This window comes from Aethalodelphis obliquidens, unplaced genomic scaffold (genome assembly GCF_003676395.1).
Source record: "Aethalodelphis obliquidens isolate GAN/ISIS:26980383/991018 unplaced genomic scaffold, ASM367639v1 scaffold5, whole genome shotgun sequence".
Lineage (NCBI taxonomy): Eukaryota > Metazoa > Chordata > Mammalia > Artiodactyla > Delphinidae > Aethalodelphis > Aethalodelphis obliquidens.
The window spans coordinates 34,302,559-34,319,027 of record NW_020837949.1 but is presented as its reverse complement, the minus strand read 5'-3'; the positions used below and the strand labels follow the sequence as shown (position 1 = coordinate 34,319,027).

Below are 16,469 nucleotides of genomic sequence, written 5' to 3'. Positions count from 1 at the left end.
CCCTGGACAGCTCCCCTCCCCCAGCCCTGCCTCATTCCAAGCTCACTGTGGTCTGGCCTTTAGCTCCTTCCCTAGAGGCACTAGGCTACGTTCTCTGACCTCTCAGGAATTACTGATTACCTTGTTAATTAAATACTATGAAGCTGGAAAAGCTTTTGTTTATTATAACACAAACCCATCTGGTGATGTTGGGTTTATAACCTACAGATTCCTTTTATAAAAATGGCGGTGGTGTTGTGTCCAAAAAAAAGAATAGCTTTCCCTCAAGTTTAAGGTCCCAGATTTCTCCCAGCATATATGCATGTTCCTCTGCTCTACCTCTTCCCTCCTTTCAGCAGTTCGTGGGCATCAAAAACTCAAATCTTTTTTTTTTTTAAATATATATATGTAGTTTTTCTGGTTCAGGTATTGTGTTTGTGTGTGTATATATATACATTCATATAGATAAAATAGAAAATATTTTTCTTATTCCCCTTACCTTTCTATTTTAATTATCATGAAATCTTAAAGAAGGGAAATTCTGGGGATGCTTCTGTGAAGTTGGCCGTGCTTATTCATAGAGAGAGAAATTGAGTTGTAAATAGGAAATTGTATTGAGAGTTACCAGTAATGAGTGGGAGAAAGGATATTACATTTTTGGCTACAGGTGTCTCAAACTCAACTGAGGTAAAGTGTTAGGTTGATCAAATGATATGATAATAAATGGTCTGCATAGTTCCAGGTCAGTGACACTACTTTCCAAACTAATTAGATTGAAAGGGACATGATTGACACTTTAAAATGAGTTTGACATGTAAGCTGCGTGGTCATCTCTGAAGCATAGGTAGGCTGTTAACTAAACTGGCTCTCCAAGGAGTTGGGAAGGCAATGCAATTTTTGAGAGAGAATCTTTGCTTCTAGGTGATTGGGTGAAATAATTGAATGCAACTGAAATCTTCTTGTTTTATACATTTGACTTTTCTTATTGTGCCCCTCACCTCTAATTTGCCATTTGATATTTACTGATTTTAAATAATGGTAACATTTGCATATTCAACTTGAAATAGCTTATGGAATTTTTATAAAATGTTATTATTCACTTATTTTTAATACCATGTCTGAATTGATTTCTAATGGAAGAATGCAGCTTTGTAAGTAACATATGAAGGAAGAGGAAAACCAGTAGTTATATAAATGAAATATAATTCTACTCTCCCTTCCTTGCTTTTTCTCTACTATCCTCCTCTTACCCACACTACAAAGGTGTGGATAAGGGAAGTCCCTTGTAATCCTTCTCTTATTACAAAATCTGTTCCAGATTGGATCGGGGGTATGAGGAGTAGGAAATGCCAGTGGAGTTGTCTAAACATACTGTACAATGTCCTACCCATTTACTTCACTCTTACGCTATACAATTTAGCCTGATGGTAGGTTCCTTTTATTGTGATTACTTGAACTTAGATGAAAATTCCATTGTCCTACTACATATTTTCGCAAGGATAGACATCTTCCTGCTTTTTGCTGCTATTTAAGGTTGTGCCTTCAAATTTTATTGTTTCTTCTGACTTTCAGTTTTGAAGGAAAGTTTAAACAAACAAAAAGCACAGAACTGGTAGATGGCAAATTAAAGGGAAAAGGACCTCAGCTCTGCCACCAACTAGCTGGGGCACTTGGGTCTGGGGCTGCTTTTTTCTAGAAGATGCCTTGGATTAGATATCTAAAAGGTTAGGTTCGATTCCAGGATTCTGTGGTGCTTTCTTTATAGCAAAGCTGCTTGACTCTCAGAACAGGTCTCTTGCTGTATAGAATATGTGAATTCTGGGCAAGTAGAAATCTAATAACTGCTGATAGAACAGGGCAACGGGAGAAATTTTTTTTTAATTATTTCTTTTTATTGAAATATAGTTGATTTACAATGTTGTGTTAGTTTCAGGTGCACAGCAAAGAGATTGTTTTATATATATATATATATGTGTGTATATATATATATATATATATACACACACACACACATATATGTATATGTACACACATATATATTTTTACATTCTCTTCCATTTTCCATTATAGGTTATTACAAGATCTTGAGTACAGTTCTCTGCGCTATACAGTAGGTCCTTTGTGTTTATCTATTTAATATGTAGTAGTGTTTGTTTATATTCTAATTGCAAACTCCTAATTTATTCCCCCCCCACTTTCCCCTGTGGTAACCGTAAGTTCACATTTGTATCATTTTTTTAGATTCCACATATAGGCAATATCATATAATATTTGTCATCTATACATACGATATTTGTCTTTGGCTTATTTCACTTAGATGAACCTAGAGATTATCATACATGTTGATGCAAGTGGCATTATTTCATTCTTTTTTATGGCTGAGTAATATTCCATTGTGTATATATTCCACATCTTTATCCATACATCTGTCGATGGACACTTAGGTTGCTTCCATGTCTTGGCTATTGTAAATAGTTTCGATAAACAGAGATAATATCTGGATTTCAGGAGGCCTGTATGTCAGAACAGTAGGTCTTGAACAGGCTTGATTTGTGATACTATTAAAAATGGATAGAAATTATTTATTTTTTAAAAAACAATGGGGGATTTAATTACTAGGCTTTTCTCATTTTATGTTTTTCCTTTTGTTTCACATTTTTCTTAAATCTTCATCGTCTATGCCTGTTCTTATAGCAAAGTGAGCAAATGCTAGCAAAACAATATTCGCTGAAAACAGTTAACCTTGCCCAGTTTGGCAATGTGTGTTTTTTTCTGGATAAATGGTGCTTGCGGTTATGATGTTTGTATTGCACATAAACAATATTGACAACCAGAGGGACACTGTTCTGGTTCAGATGGTGGAATTAAATGTATAGCTCTTTCACAGTCTTTCATTAAGGGCACTAAGGGCTGCTTTGCTGACCAAGTTTGGAAAACACTGCTATGATGTGGGTCCATGGCTTATACAGAGGTGAGGATGGACCCAGCCACATAACTGGGTCAGTGAGCTGGTGGCATCTTTTCATATGTCTTGAACTGTGGGTTATTTAAGGTCTCAGTACAAATAGACATGTGTTTCATCAGGTTCTCTTTTTAAGCTATGTTGATTCATAGTTAGTTATGTAGGTTCATTCTGTATACCAGGTACTGTTCCACCTACTTCACTCACATGAACTCATTTAATCCTCCTAATAGCACTATAACTCTATGAACTGTATGTAATTGTTTAATTATAAATGAGAGAACTGAGGCACAGAAAGGTTAAGTGAACCCGCCAAAGTCAAATTAGTACATGATAGAAATGAGACTCAAACCCAGATCATTCTGGCTCTATAGTCTATGCTCGAAACCACTATGGTATTTTGCCTTGAAGTTCTCTGAGGAAAAGGTAATTTAGTGGCCATTCTAACATCACATGGGACGTTGATATCATTGCAGCTGTGGGTCAGGCAGGGATCTTCTGATTAGTAAACACTTGCCTTCTTTAAATTCTTCTAAAATTTTAAAAACAGTTCTCATACCTGTGTTCTGCGTCCATTCTCCTTCCCTACTAGATCATAAATTTCTGAAGAGGCTGGATTGGGTCTGAGTCCAGTTTTTAAAAATTTACCGTGGTGTTCAGTACTATAGCTTCATAGAGTTTCACACGAGTTAATAAGTGATGCAATGTTTTATTCCAAACCACTTCCTTGAAACTAGCACTGGAAAGTTAAAATATGTACTCAATGTACTCATATTCATTAAAAAAAAATGTTCTTTAAAAAAGTTCCTTTTATGAAACAGAGGGGAAAAAAAACCCATGTGGGAAAATATTGTACATTTTATTTAAAGATTATTAAATTAGTAGATTTCTACTTGTTTTATATAATTAAATATTTTCATACATACTTCAATTTCCTGATTGCATCACCCAGGTAGAAAGTTTTAAGACTAAATGTTTAAGATTCTTGACCTTTGAAATAATAATTATAGTATAATTTAGTATCTTATAATATTCAAATTACCAAGGGTTTTCATTAGACTCTAAGATGATTTTTCGTCCTAACACATCTTAGGTGTGCCAGTTATAGCTGTATGTTTTTGTAAAAATTAAGTTTCAACGAAGATACTTTTGGAAAGAGATTTTTATACTTTTTAGGAATATTTGATAGTTAACATACTTCATATTAAAATATAGATTTAGTACTTATAGAGAAATTGCATATCCCATCCCAGCAGCTCATTGAACATAAATGCTGCACAAAAGTGTCAGGAGCATTGCATACATGGCAATAGCTAAGAACAGTCTCGTTTTAAATCATAGAGGCAGCATAGCCTGGTGATTAGAGCACAGACTCTAGAACCAGTCTTCTTGGGTTCAGATACTGGCTTTACCAGTGGCCCATGTTGTATCCTCGGGTAGGTTACTTAATCTCTTTGTGCCTCAGTATCTTATCTGTAAAATGGGGATAGAATTAGTTACCTGTATCATAGGACGGTTGTGAAGAGGAGTTGAGTTGATGTTGCATTCCGTTGAGTTAGCATATACTTCATCCGGGCCAGGCTCTGACGTTATCATCATCGTCATGAAGGAGCACACAGGGAAGGGTCAGGAATGTCAGCTCTCTGGACAGGGCAATGCCTGGATGGAGACCTGAAGGATAAGACAAGGTTAGGGAGTTGAAAGAGGCATTCAAGGCTGAAGGGGGCTTGTGAAATAATGTATTTTGTTCAGAGAACCACAAACAAATAGTATTTTGCTGAGGAGTCAAAGTAGCAAAGATGAGACTGGAAAGGACCAGTCCATAGGCAGCCTGGAATGCCCTGTTCTTCCAAAACTATGTAGCCAGATACTTACAACTTCTCTGAAGGACATCATTTTATATCACGAAACGTATTTCTTTTTTCTCCATGATGCAGAAATTCTATGGTTGCAGTTATGTAAACCCAGAATACTGCTATGTGTTAAGCATCTGTACTCTGATTGCCTTTATAATCTTTTTGTATTTTAGTAATGAACTATTACCATAGATAAAACGATGAATTGGGTTTAGACTTGTTGAGCTGGGGATGCTAACAAGTTCTTCAGGAAAGCTTTGGACCTATAGAGAGGGACTTAAGCCCAGTCCTCCCATTTTACTCGTTCTCTCTGCTTCCCTTTCTTTAAAGTAGTCTCTTGGCTTCTTACCTTTCCTCGGTCTTGTTTTTAGACTCCTGTTCCTCTTCTTTTCAGTGCATTTCCCCTTGCATTCGTAGTGTAGCCGTATTTTGCAACTACCATAGGGACAGGCATCATGTCACCAGTAGAAGGAGTACAGCCATGACCGGGAGGCAGTCTGGGTGGGGCACACAGCCTTCAAAGGAGATATAGCACAACGGAGCAGGACAGTTTGAAAAGCCCACTAGGTGATTCAGATAGATCCCTCCCCCTCCTTCCTTGACCTCACCATTTCCCCTTCTCTCCTCATCATCTGCAAACCCTGACTTAACTCCTTGCACTTGAAATTGTGCCTTCTCTGCACGCTTGAAGTTCCCTGCACACATGGTTAATGACACAGCTGAATGCCTTTGCTGCTCATCTTCCCTCATCCTGGAATGTTCTTATAACTTACTTTGCCTTCTTGACCTCTACACATTTTTTTCAGAACTCAAGCATCATCTCCTGATGCCCCAGTTTTGGGCTAATTGCTCTTCTTTTGGGTCCCCATAGTATCCTCCAAATACAAAATGATACTGGAGTTTGTTTCTTTTACTCTCTGTCTTCGGCACTAAAATGTAATCTCATTGAAGGCAAAGGTTCTGTTCTATTCATCTTTTAGCTTCGAGCACACAGCCTAGTGCCTGACTTATCATAAATGTTGAAACATAACATTTTCCAGGTAAGGAACATAAATTGGAGAACATAGATACTTATTATTTAACATTTCACAGACATTATGGTTGAAACCTCAGGAACTGCTGAAAGCCTTAGGGGGGATAAAAGGGAGAGCAGATATTTGAGCTAAAAGAAAGGTAAAAAAGAAACTCAGCTGAGGCAGGGCAGACTTGGAACTCAGAACTCCTGTCTTCCAGCCCCATCAGGTTTTCTCATTATTCCGTGTGGTTTTTCAGTCAACTATACGTGCCCAAATCCTAAAACCATAAAAAAAAAAAATTAGAAAGGTAAACTTGGAATTGAATGGTTCATTCTTAGTTTTAATAGTATTATAAAATCTTACTCACTTTTTCCCCCATAAAAAATTCTCCTGTAGAAGTACTAGTATTTTAGTGGAGTGATAATAATAGGACTTCATGATGTGACCATAGTATTATAATCTGAGATTCCAGAAACAAGTTTCCTGCAACTTTGGCAAGATATATTGCTGCATCCCTCAAAATACTTAACTTGCTTGGATGATGTTGTGTTTTGTTTTGTTCTGTTTTCTCAGGCACAGTGCCTTCCATTCCATGTCAGAATAATTGTGTGGGAGAAAGGTTTAGAATTCTGCTTGCTGATGCAATATTTGCCAGTCCAGTGGAAAACAGGATTTTAATAAATTTCATTGCTCAGCCAGCAAGCTAACTGGAACAACAGTAACACAAAGAGAAGGGTGTTTGAATGTGTGTGTGGAGAGCAGGCATGACCAAACTTGACTATGTTACTCTGCACATATAATCATTGCTTCTTATTTACTTGAAGGATTGAATCAGCTGTCCTTAAAACAATTATCTATCGAAGTATTTATAAGTGCTAAGTGTTACTTTAGGACCAAAAGTAAGTATTTAAGTACACTTCCTTTTGAGTTTAGGAAAATAGGTTAACTTTGTAATTTATGATCTACAGTAAATTATTCTCATATCCATGCATTTGATGAAAAGCAAAGATTTTACAAGGTTCTGATATATATATCAGATAAATATATATATATATATTTGACATTTGAAACAGAAACGCCTCAAAATATGCCTCAAATCTTGGAGTGCTTCTTTTCTAATAACCGACAGCTTTGTGGGCCATGTTAAAGAAGAGATAGACACAGCTAGCCACTGTGTGTGGACTCCACCTTTGGTGTTTTGGTTTTGTAGGCACGCTTAGCCCACTGCTCTAAGAATTTAAATTAGCTTAGCATTCACTCAGGAGATGGGTGGGGAGGAAATAAAACAATGGAGATACAGATAGATTGGCCAGGAAGCACTGGGGTGTGGGGTAGCTGAGTGAAGAGACTGTTTAGAAACCCAGCTTCAGAATAATAGGCTAAGTGGAAAGAAGAATTGAATAAATCTAATGACCCTATTAATATATCCAGGTTTTAATTTTTTCTTTATCTGGTGATGGTAAGTTTAGGTGATGTTTTATTAGGTGAAACAGTAACAGGTAGGTGCAGCAGCCAGGCTTGTCCCAGATTACTCAGATTACAGTTTGTTTTCCACCCCAAGAGTTGTACCAGGTGTGGGCAGTGAAGGTTTTCTTTAGGGTTTCAGGATTGAGTTTAAGGGTTCTGGCCCAGGACTAAAGCTGAATAGAACTGAAGCAGCAGTCAGAGATGCATTCTAAGCAGGACTGCCAGTCATCGTCTCGTTCAGCTAGTTGGGAAAACGAATAGAAATTAGGAAACCATGAAGAATAGCTGAATGTAGTTTGAGGCTGACCATGAGTTGAGTTTTGGACCTGTTCAATTTCAAATAATGCTCTACAATCCAAGAACATTTGGAAGTATACCACTGGAGCTCCAGCGAAGGAGGTAGGAGCAAGCATACTAAGTTTATATTTGTTCTCATAGAGGGGATATTTGAAACGATGCATCTGGATGAGAGTTCTCAAATAGAGATTTAAGAGCAAAGGTTGCGTGGCTGAGAACTGAGTGACTCAGGGATCACTGGCAGGTAGCCGGCTTGGTGGGATGGGAGCGTGGATTCAGCTTGAGCACTTGGGAGACAGTCCCATGGAAAGTTCAAACTTCTCTCCAGCGGTGACATCAGAGTGAGGCCGTGGCACTGATAAGATAGCCTAGGGGAGAGGTCAGAAAGCAGAGAAGAGGAAGATGATCTGGCCCAGAGGAATCAGTAAGAAAGGTGAGAGAAGAAACAAACTGGAGAGGGTGGTGTGATGGAGGCCAGAGAAGAAATGTTTTAACTCGAGGAAGAGGCCTGCACCCAATATTGCCCCAGTTATTGCCCCAGTTATTGCTGACAGCCTCAGTGGGATGAGAACTGAAATAATTCTGTTGGATTTAACAATGTGGATGTCATTTGGTGACCTAATTAAGAGCCATTTTTATGGAGAAGCCAGAATGATGGGGGTTGTGGTTGAAACACACTGATGCCAATAGCTCTAGAAAGGCCAGAGTCCACGGAGGGTTGTTTTGTTTTAAGATGGGAAAGGTTTGTGTGTGTTTACATTTGGATGGAAAAGACCCTGGAGAGGGGGAAAGGTTGAAGATTTAAGAAGGCAATAATGATACCCTTATTGACAAGCCAGCATGTCCTTTCTTTAGAGTTTAGATCTAGAGTTCAGTCTACTGAATTATGTAAATGCACATCCATTATCCAAGCATGAGAACTGAGTAATCAGAGAAGCATTTACTGAATTGTTAACCTAGGTAACTCCACTCTTTATGGGTTGTATGGTTGATTAATCTTAGAAGCTTTCTGAGTAACTTCTACGGAATACGTTGGTATGAAGAAATGATTAAAAAGCCTATCAAGTCCCCACTCGTACCTCATTCCAGGAGCGTTAATTGCATTTGAATGGAAGACATTGACAGGGCAGACATTTATGATTCTGAGTTCCAAATTCCTGGCTTGTGTTTGGGACCATAAGTTGATGGAAGTTGATAGCTTCTTATACTTTAGATTGCTAAGGCCCTCGATTGAATTTAACCATAGCTTTGACACACAGTATAGTATAAGACAGGAAATAGAACGTAAACACGCAGAAGAAAAGTGTAGGAAACATGAGTAAGGAAACTACTGCAGAATCCAGTAGCTTAATTTTAAAATGTTTTGAAAGTATATTTGTGTTTTAATGTGGTCTACTCTTCGCTGAATTACTATCACCAGCAAAGGCTTTAAAAGGTTAAGACAATCAAAATTCCAATTAATTTAATTGTGATAGTCTCTTAGAGATTCTGATTATATTTGGTTCATGGGCTTCTTTGAAAATCCAACAACAGTTATGATTCTTTCCCTCAGGTTTCTAAGGTAGTAACAAAATCCTTAAGGTAGTATCAAAATCCTGTTAGAGCTTGTGTTATTCCTGAAGGTAACAAAAGACCCTGGATACCTTCAGCTGTCTTATTCTAAAATCAAATACCTCTAAGAACTAAACAGTAAAGTGAGGAGCAGAGTGTGGGGGACCTAATGAGCCACTGTAAGGATTTTGATTTGAGCGAGGTGGGAAGCCAGTGACAGGTTTGAGCAGATGACTGACATGACCTGACTTACCATTTTTAAGTATCACCTGCCTTTTGTGCTGAGAGTAGACTCCAGGTACCCAGTGGCCAAAGAAGGGGGGCCTGCTATGTGACTCTTGCAGTAATTCAGATGGGAGATGATGGGGTTGGATCAGGGTGGCAGTGGTGAGATATTGTTGTATACGGATGTATTTTGAAGGCAGAGTAAGATTTCTTGAAGGATGATATTTCACTGTGAGAGAAAGACAGGGATTAAGGATGACTCCAGGTTATTTGGCCTGAGCGGTTGAAAGTATGGATTTACCATTAACAGAGATGGGAAGAACAGGGTTTGGTTTGACCGTGTTGGACTTGAGATGCCCATGGTCGTTCTAAGTGGTGATGTGAAATAAGTGGTTGGATAGAGGAGTTTGGAGGTGAGAGGAAAGCTCTGCATCCTGAGATGTTTTGTGAGTCATCAGGGTACAGAATGTTCAGTGGATGGGATCCCCTAGGATTTTGGTTCTCAATTCCAGCACCTGGGTACCTGGAGTAAGAATTTCTGGGCAAAGGGAGTAGGATGTGCAATATCACTCTGGGTATAGACCCCAGAGGATCTAATTCATTTGGAGTGGAGTGGGGCCAAGGCATCAGCATCCTTTAGAAGCTCCCCACGTGATTCTAATATACATGTAGGGTTGCGAACTACTGCCCAGGAAGTTGATTAGTATTCCAAGAACTGAGCTACGGACCAGTCCAATGTGTAGGCATCAGAAAATGAAGAGGAACTGGAAAAAATGGGATGAGTAGTCAGCAATGGAGAAGAAACCAATAAAGAGGGGGCCACTTGGAAACCAAATGAAGAATGTATTTCAAGATGGAGGGAGTGATCATGTGTCAAATGGCAACTGAGAAGACCAGTAAGATGAATAAGAAGTGACCATTGACATTGTCCTGTGAAGGTTATTGGTAACCATCATACTTTTGGTGTTGTGAGGGGGACAAAAGTCTGATTGAAGTGGGTTCTAGAGAGAATGAAAAGAGAAAAATTAAAGATTGCAAGTCTAGGCTACTCTGTTCAAGGAGTTTTCCTAGAGGAGAATAGTAAAAGGGCTGTGAGCTAAAGGGGAATATTTTTAGAAATGGGATGTATTGGTCGAGGGTTACTGGTAATGAGCTAGTAGAGGAGAAGAAGTTGGTAGATTCTGCAGGACAAGGATGTCCTTGAGTAGGTGAAGCAGAAGAGATCCATTAGAAGGTGCCTATTGTAGTTATTGATTTCTGTATCTACTTCTTATCACCCGTCTCAGATTTTAGATCATTAGCAAAAAGTGGCCACATTTTTTTGTGTGTACGTGCGGTACGCGGGCCTCTCACCGCTGGGGCCTCTCCCGCCGCGGAGCACAGGCCCTGGACACGCAGGCCCAGCGGCCACGGCCCGCGGGACCCCCCCGCCCCCGGACCGGGGTACGAACCCGTGTCCCCTGCATTTTGCCATTATGTAGGAGTGCCTTCTGTAGGCACTTCTGTAGGAAGTGAGGCACTTTGTATTTATTTAACCGGTGATCTTTCAAATGACCAGTAGGAGTTGACATTGTGGATTTACAGTTTTGCAAACCTTCTATCTATCTAAGAAACTGTTTTATCATTTGTAATTATAATTATCATTTGTAATGATGTAAAGTATGCTAGAAGTTTCCATTCATTTTAGAAGGATTTCAAAATATTATTTCCTAGTTATAATAATAGCACTAGACACTGCATAATACTACAATTCCCAAAGGAAGAAGTTTTTGGGAAGAGATGCAGGATGTTTTGAATCTTCTGACGAAAACTGACTGGTGACTCATTAGTCTCTTGTAGTTTATGAAGAAAAATAGTATCAGAGAGCTATTAATATAATTTGTCGTCAAATATTAGAGGTGACCACCTAGGGCAAAACTTTATCTTAGATGCTCATGACAAATCAAAACATCTTCGTTATATTTTGTGTTTCACCTTAGCCTAAATTTTTACTTTAGCTAAAGTGTTTTTCACTTTTTAAAAATTAGTTTCATTTTTAAGGATAGAAGAATAAAAATATTTACCTCAGCTGATGAACTGAAGAAAATACTGATGTATAATTTGTACCTCAGTTCACGTCTAAATGCCATGTGGTCTGCCCATTGATAATCTGGAGGAAAGAGAAAATTCAGAATTTTAAACCTAAGTAGATTATTCACATACCTTTGTCTTGAACTATAATACTATATTTTTTTGTTATCTTTGGTGCTGTTGTAAATTTCCTTCTTTTTTCCCAGTGTTTTATTATTAGATTTTTTTTCCCAATTCCTTCCTTTGTGTGCCTGCCACCGCTCTCTCTATACACTTAAAGGATCTAGTGTTTTATTGGCTAAATAGACACTAAAATGTTTATGAATAGAGAACTGTAATATTGGAGGGAAATAAACTTTGAACAAAGAATTTTTGAAAAAGAAGATTCTTAAGGAACAGGAACACGTCTAGAAATATGTCTGCTTTGTACACTCATCAGAGAAGCTTCCAAAGATCTGGCCTGCGAGCCCAGAATTTTGGTTATCTTATTTTGGTTGTTATTCTAAAGCATACCTTCTGTATCTTTGTCCACCTGTCTGTCAGTCTTTCAACACCCTGCCTCCTCATTTCTTTTTCTTCCTTTCTGTCTTTCTTCCCTCCTGACTCATTTCAGTTAGAACTTTTGCCTGATTTCACTCAACAATTTACTGCAATTTAGAGGAACTCAAATGGCAGTGATTCATGACATTTTCAATAAAAATGTTTTAATACTCTTTTCAGATAAAACTATCTGAAACTATTCTTAGTTTGTATGTTTGTATCAGTATATAGCTTAAAAGAAGCAACTCCAAAATTCTCTAAGACCCAAGACTTTTAACGGTGATTCTTTTCTAGGTTGAATTAGATTCTCATGATATTTGAGTTGATTTCTTTTCTTTCAGAATACATAGTTACTTTGGTTTTTTTTTTAAAACCGCATTCTTAAATGACCCTGCCTGAGTCCTAAAACTAATTGAGGTAACACAAAAACACTAGCTTCTCGTAGAAGTTTTCTCATTAATTTTAATACTTACATATAGTGTTAAACTATGACAGTTTTGAGGACCTTTTATAGTTAATTTATCTAACTCTCAACTAGTATAAACTCTCAACTAGTATAGTATGAAATAGGATAGAGGGGAGCTCGTGGTATAAAGTTACCATATTTCTGAAAAACTCTTGTAAGATGAAAAACGTTTTATATAGAAGGGTTCAGTTGAATACACAAGGAAGCTATTTGAAAGATCCACTTACAATCCTCCAGTTCAGGAGTTCTTAGCTTTGGGGGGAGCCCATGACTTTGATGGGGGAAAAAAAAAGTCCACTTAATGTCAGTAACCTCTAAACTTTGAAGGAAATGCTAAATTTTCCTTAATTATAAATGAAAGCAATAAACTTAAGTAGCGTTAGTAGTACCTGGGACTGATATTTTTACATTACATTACAGTTATTTCAGAAATCATGAAATATTATTTATGTTAGTCGCTACTTTAAAATTATAGTAGTTATGAGATCATCTCTAGATCTTGTTTTTAATGTGTTAAAAAACACATATTTATCTCAACTTTTAATACTATGATAACTATTCCAGCATAATTGGTTTCCATTGAAATCTTTTATATTTCATTTTACACATTTAAAAATATTAGTTCGTGTCATGGCACTTGGAAATAAACAGGGATCCCTGCTCTAGCTCCCTTTGCATCCTAAGCATTCTTTGTAGTATAACATTCTTCGTAGTATAAATTTCTTTTGTAACATACTTTCTTGTAAACTTACATGTCTGTGTGCAGTTTTCATAATGCAGAGGACACATTTTCGTAAATAGCTTTTTAATTTTTGCTCATATTAAATTGAGGACGTATTCAAATTTCTACCTTAAAAATTATATTAAATAGTAAATCCCTAAGTTACTGTTGTACTTATTTTTACCTTTTAATGATATTCTTTTACCAAGGCATTATCAGCAATACCAGGACACAGAGGCATGGAGAAAATTAACTTCATGGTTTTGCCTGCCACCATTTGAATAATCTTAATGTAACTCTCCATAAATAAGTATGGGAGAAAACAGAGGAAAGAATCAAAGTCAACAACCTGGTGAAAAATGTTTCAGACTAATCAATCTTCCGAAGGGATTTTAATTGATATACAGCAGAGTGTGGCCTCAGGCCCCTTCCCAGCACAGGGCCTTTGTAAGTTGTACGGGCTTCCCTACTTCTTGTACACTTGACAGAAGGGAAAATGGAAGGTGGTAGACCTCTCTCAAGTGGATATAGGAAGCAATTAGAAGAAAAAAAAAATCGAAAAATTATAAAAGTTTGCTCAGGGAAATTAATCATTTCCTATTTTGAAGGGAAAAATATTCATACAAATAAACAGTAGTTGTCTCCTAAAGACTGAGAAATCCAGGAGTTTGGGGGAAATGTGAAGATAATTGAAAGAAAAGAGCAAAATGGATTAATATCCTACTTTTCCAACCATGTATTTAAACCTGCCTAAATTTCTACTCTGACTTCTCTTGGGAAATCAAACTGGAGGAACCGGCCCTCTTGGGGAATAACATCCCATAACATAACATAATTTAAAGTTGACACTAGAAGTTGAAGTTTATTTTTTTTCCTAATAATTATGCTCAGTGAGGGATGCAGAAATTGTATTTTGGAATGACAGAAGAGTAGTTACTTTAGAAAGAACTTTTTAACGTCTGTGGTAGCTATCTCCTAGAAAATGTGTTCTGTAGAGTGGTAGGAGAAGTGAAAGTAAACCCAAAAGGAATCTTTGCCTCAGGCCCTACAAACGAATTTCTTCAAGTCAACAGGTATTTATTAAGGGTCTGCCATGTGCCCAGGCTTGTGCACTAAATTCTGTACAGCACTGCCATTTTATTCTTTAACCTAGTGCCTTTGATTACTGTTGTTACTTTTTAAAAAACTATATAGTTTTAGTCAGAAATAAATATGAACATACTGGCTCTTGAACCCCAGTTGACCATTTTATAATATATATATATATATATATATATATATACACACATAATAGTATCTATATGATGGCATTTAATATATATGCAAATAATATACATTTAAATATATTCTAATATATTCTTTTTATATGTATTTGGAATATATATATATATATATATATATTTGGATCTCTTGACGAATCTTGTAACTTGCTTGAGACCCTGTCATTCTGACATACTTGTCTTTCAGAACCCCAAATCTACACTGTCTTTTCACCTTCTCTCTATACCAAGGAGCTGAACAATAGTGAAGAAGCCTTGATATCCATAAAAAGCACTGTCACTACCCATGTGTGGTCTTGGGTCTCAACTGGATTCTCACAGACCCTCAGGTACCAGGATACAGCAGCAAACTGTGCAGACCTGCCCTCTCCCATTTTCCACAATGACTGCTTCATTTTGTTGCCACTCCTTCAACAAAGCTCTCTGAAACTTGCCCTCACTCTGCCTGGGGAGAGGAGGCCATCCAGCATTTCCTCAGTATCTCTCCACCTCGAGCCTCTCCCGCAAACTTACCTAAACTTGCCTAAATAATCTGAACCTGTTTTTACCTCCCATCTCAAAGGAACAGATGGCTCCCTTCTGCTGCAGCACATCCTGTTACTGCAGGTCCTGCCATCCACTTAGTCCTCTGAGTACCCCTTCCCATATTGTTTTAACTCTTGCAATTACGCAAGTCTTCCCTGTCTCACAGCGTATATGTTGTGAGCGTATCCAAGTGTTTGTCTCTCTCTCAATTCTGCGTCCCTTTGTAGTGCTTCCTCAGGTTTTTCTTTCCCTTCACAGATTTCCTGAAAAGCTATCTGCATTTGTAGTCCCTACCTCTCTATTCAGTCGTCACTCCTTATCTCACTGCTATTCATTTCCATGCTTGAAAGTTCTCTGGCTAAACAGAGCTGACACCAGAAATATTTTTCTCTCTTGCTTCCAACACACATCCCTTTCCTGGAGTTTCTGCTCCCTTGTTAAGTGCTCAGTCCTTTCCTTAAATGCTTTTGTTCCCTTGCAGCTCTTCTCTTTTCATTCGGGACATTCTCCCTGGGCTACTTGATTTTACTCGCTCTTAAGAGTTTCAGGCACGCCTTACTCCCTAGCCCAGCTCTGACTATCGCGCAACCTCCAAATTAGCGTCTCCAGCCACCTCTTGGACATCTCTATTTGAGTGTTCTCGGGCTTAACCTGTCTTACGTTCAAACTACTTTTAACAAAACTATTTTTCTTCCTCTATTTCTTTCTTGGTCAATAGCTCCAGGAAGTCACACTTGACTCTTCTCTTCCCATCACTGCTTCTCCAGGGTCTTATCAACCCTTACTAATCCCACCTTCTTTAATATTCCTCAGAGTCATCCTGCCTGACCCACACTGATACCATATTATTACCACTGATGCTGTCCCTACCTCCTCATTTCTGAAATAGAAAATTTAAGGCTTTCTACCTGGGTTTCCTGCTCCAACAATACCGAGCCACTCTTATCTCTAAAACTATCATATTCTTGTCTGTGTGCCTTTGCATAGCCTCTCCACTACCTGTATCCATCTTTGCTTTCTCTTCACCTAACAAACAAACACATGCTATCTGACCATCTGCTCCTGGGACTTAGCTGGCTTGGAGTCAACTCCTGTTCAGCATTAATTAACTTTCCACTGTGCTTTGACCTTTGTGTTAATCAAGCAATGGCTCTCTTCGAGGCCAAGAAAAGACCCTGAGCTTTAAAATCTACTGTTTGTTTATAGATAATAGTAGATTGTATCATCATAGAAACGTAGTGCTTGAAAAGAACTTGGAGATCATTTTCCCCCACATTCTATGCATATGGACACTGAGTGAAATGACTTGCTCAAGGTCACTGAGCCTACTAGTGACAGAGTCAAGACTAGAAAACAGGGTTTAATTTTCCAGATCCTAATACATAGGATAATACTTGGCTGTCTGTGCCCCTCATGAAGATGGCAGGGTGATCATAAATGGAAACATCTTTGGTTTCGATGAGGCTTCCAGCAACAGGGAAATAACGTTCTTGGGGGCACAAAACCAGACGTAC

The 16,469-nt window shown here is 38.0% G+C and overlaps 1 protein-coding gene across 2 annotated transcripts in view; it reads left to right on the top strand.

Moving 5' to 3' along the window:
• The window catches only part of MDFIC (MyoD family inhibitor domain containing), a 99,741-nt gene that overhangs the window by 63,533 nt on the left and 19,739 nt on the right, over nucleotides 1–16,469 (top strand). The window lies entirely within an intron of this gene.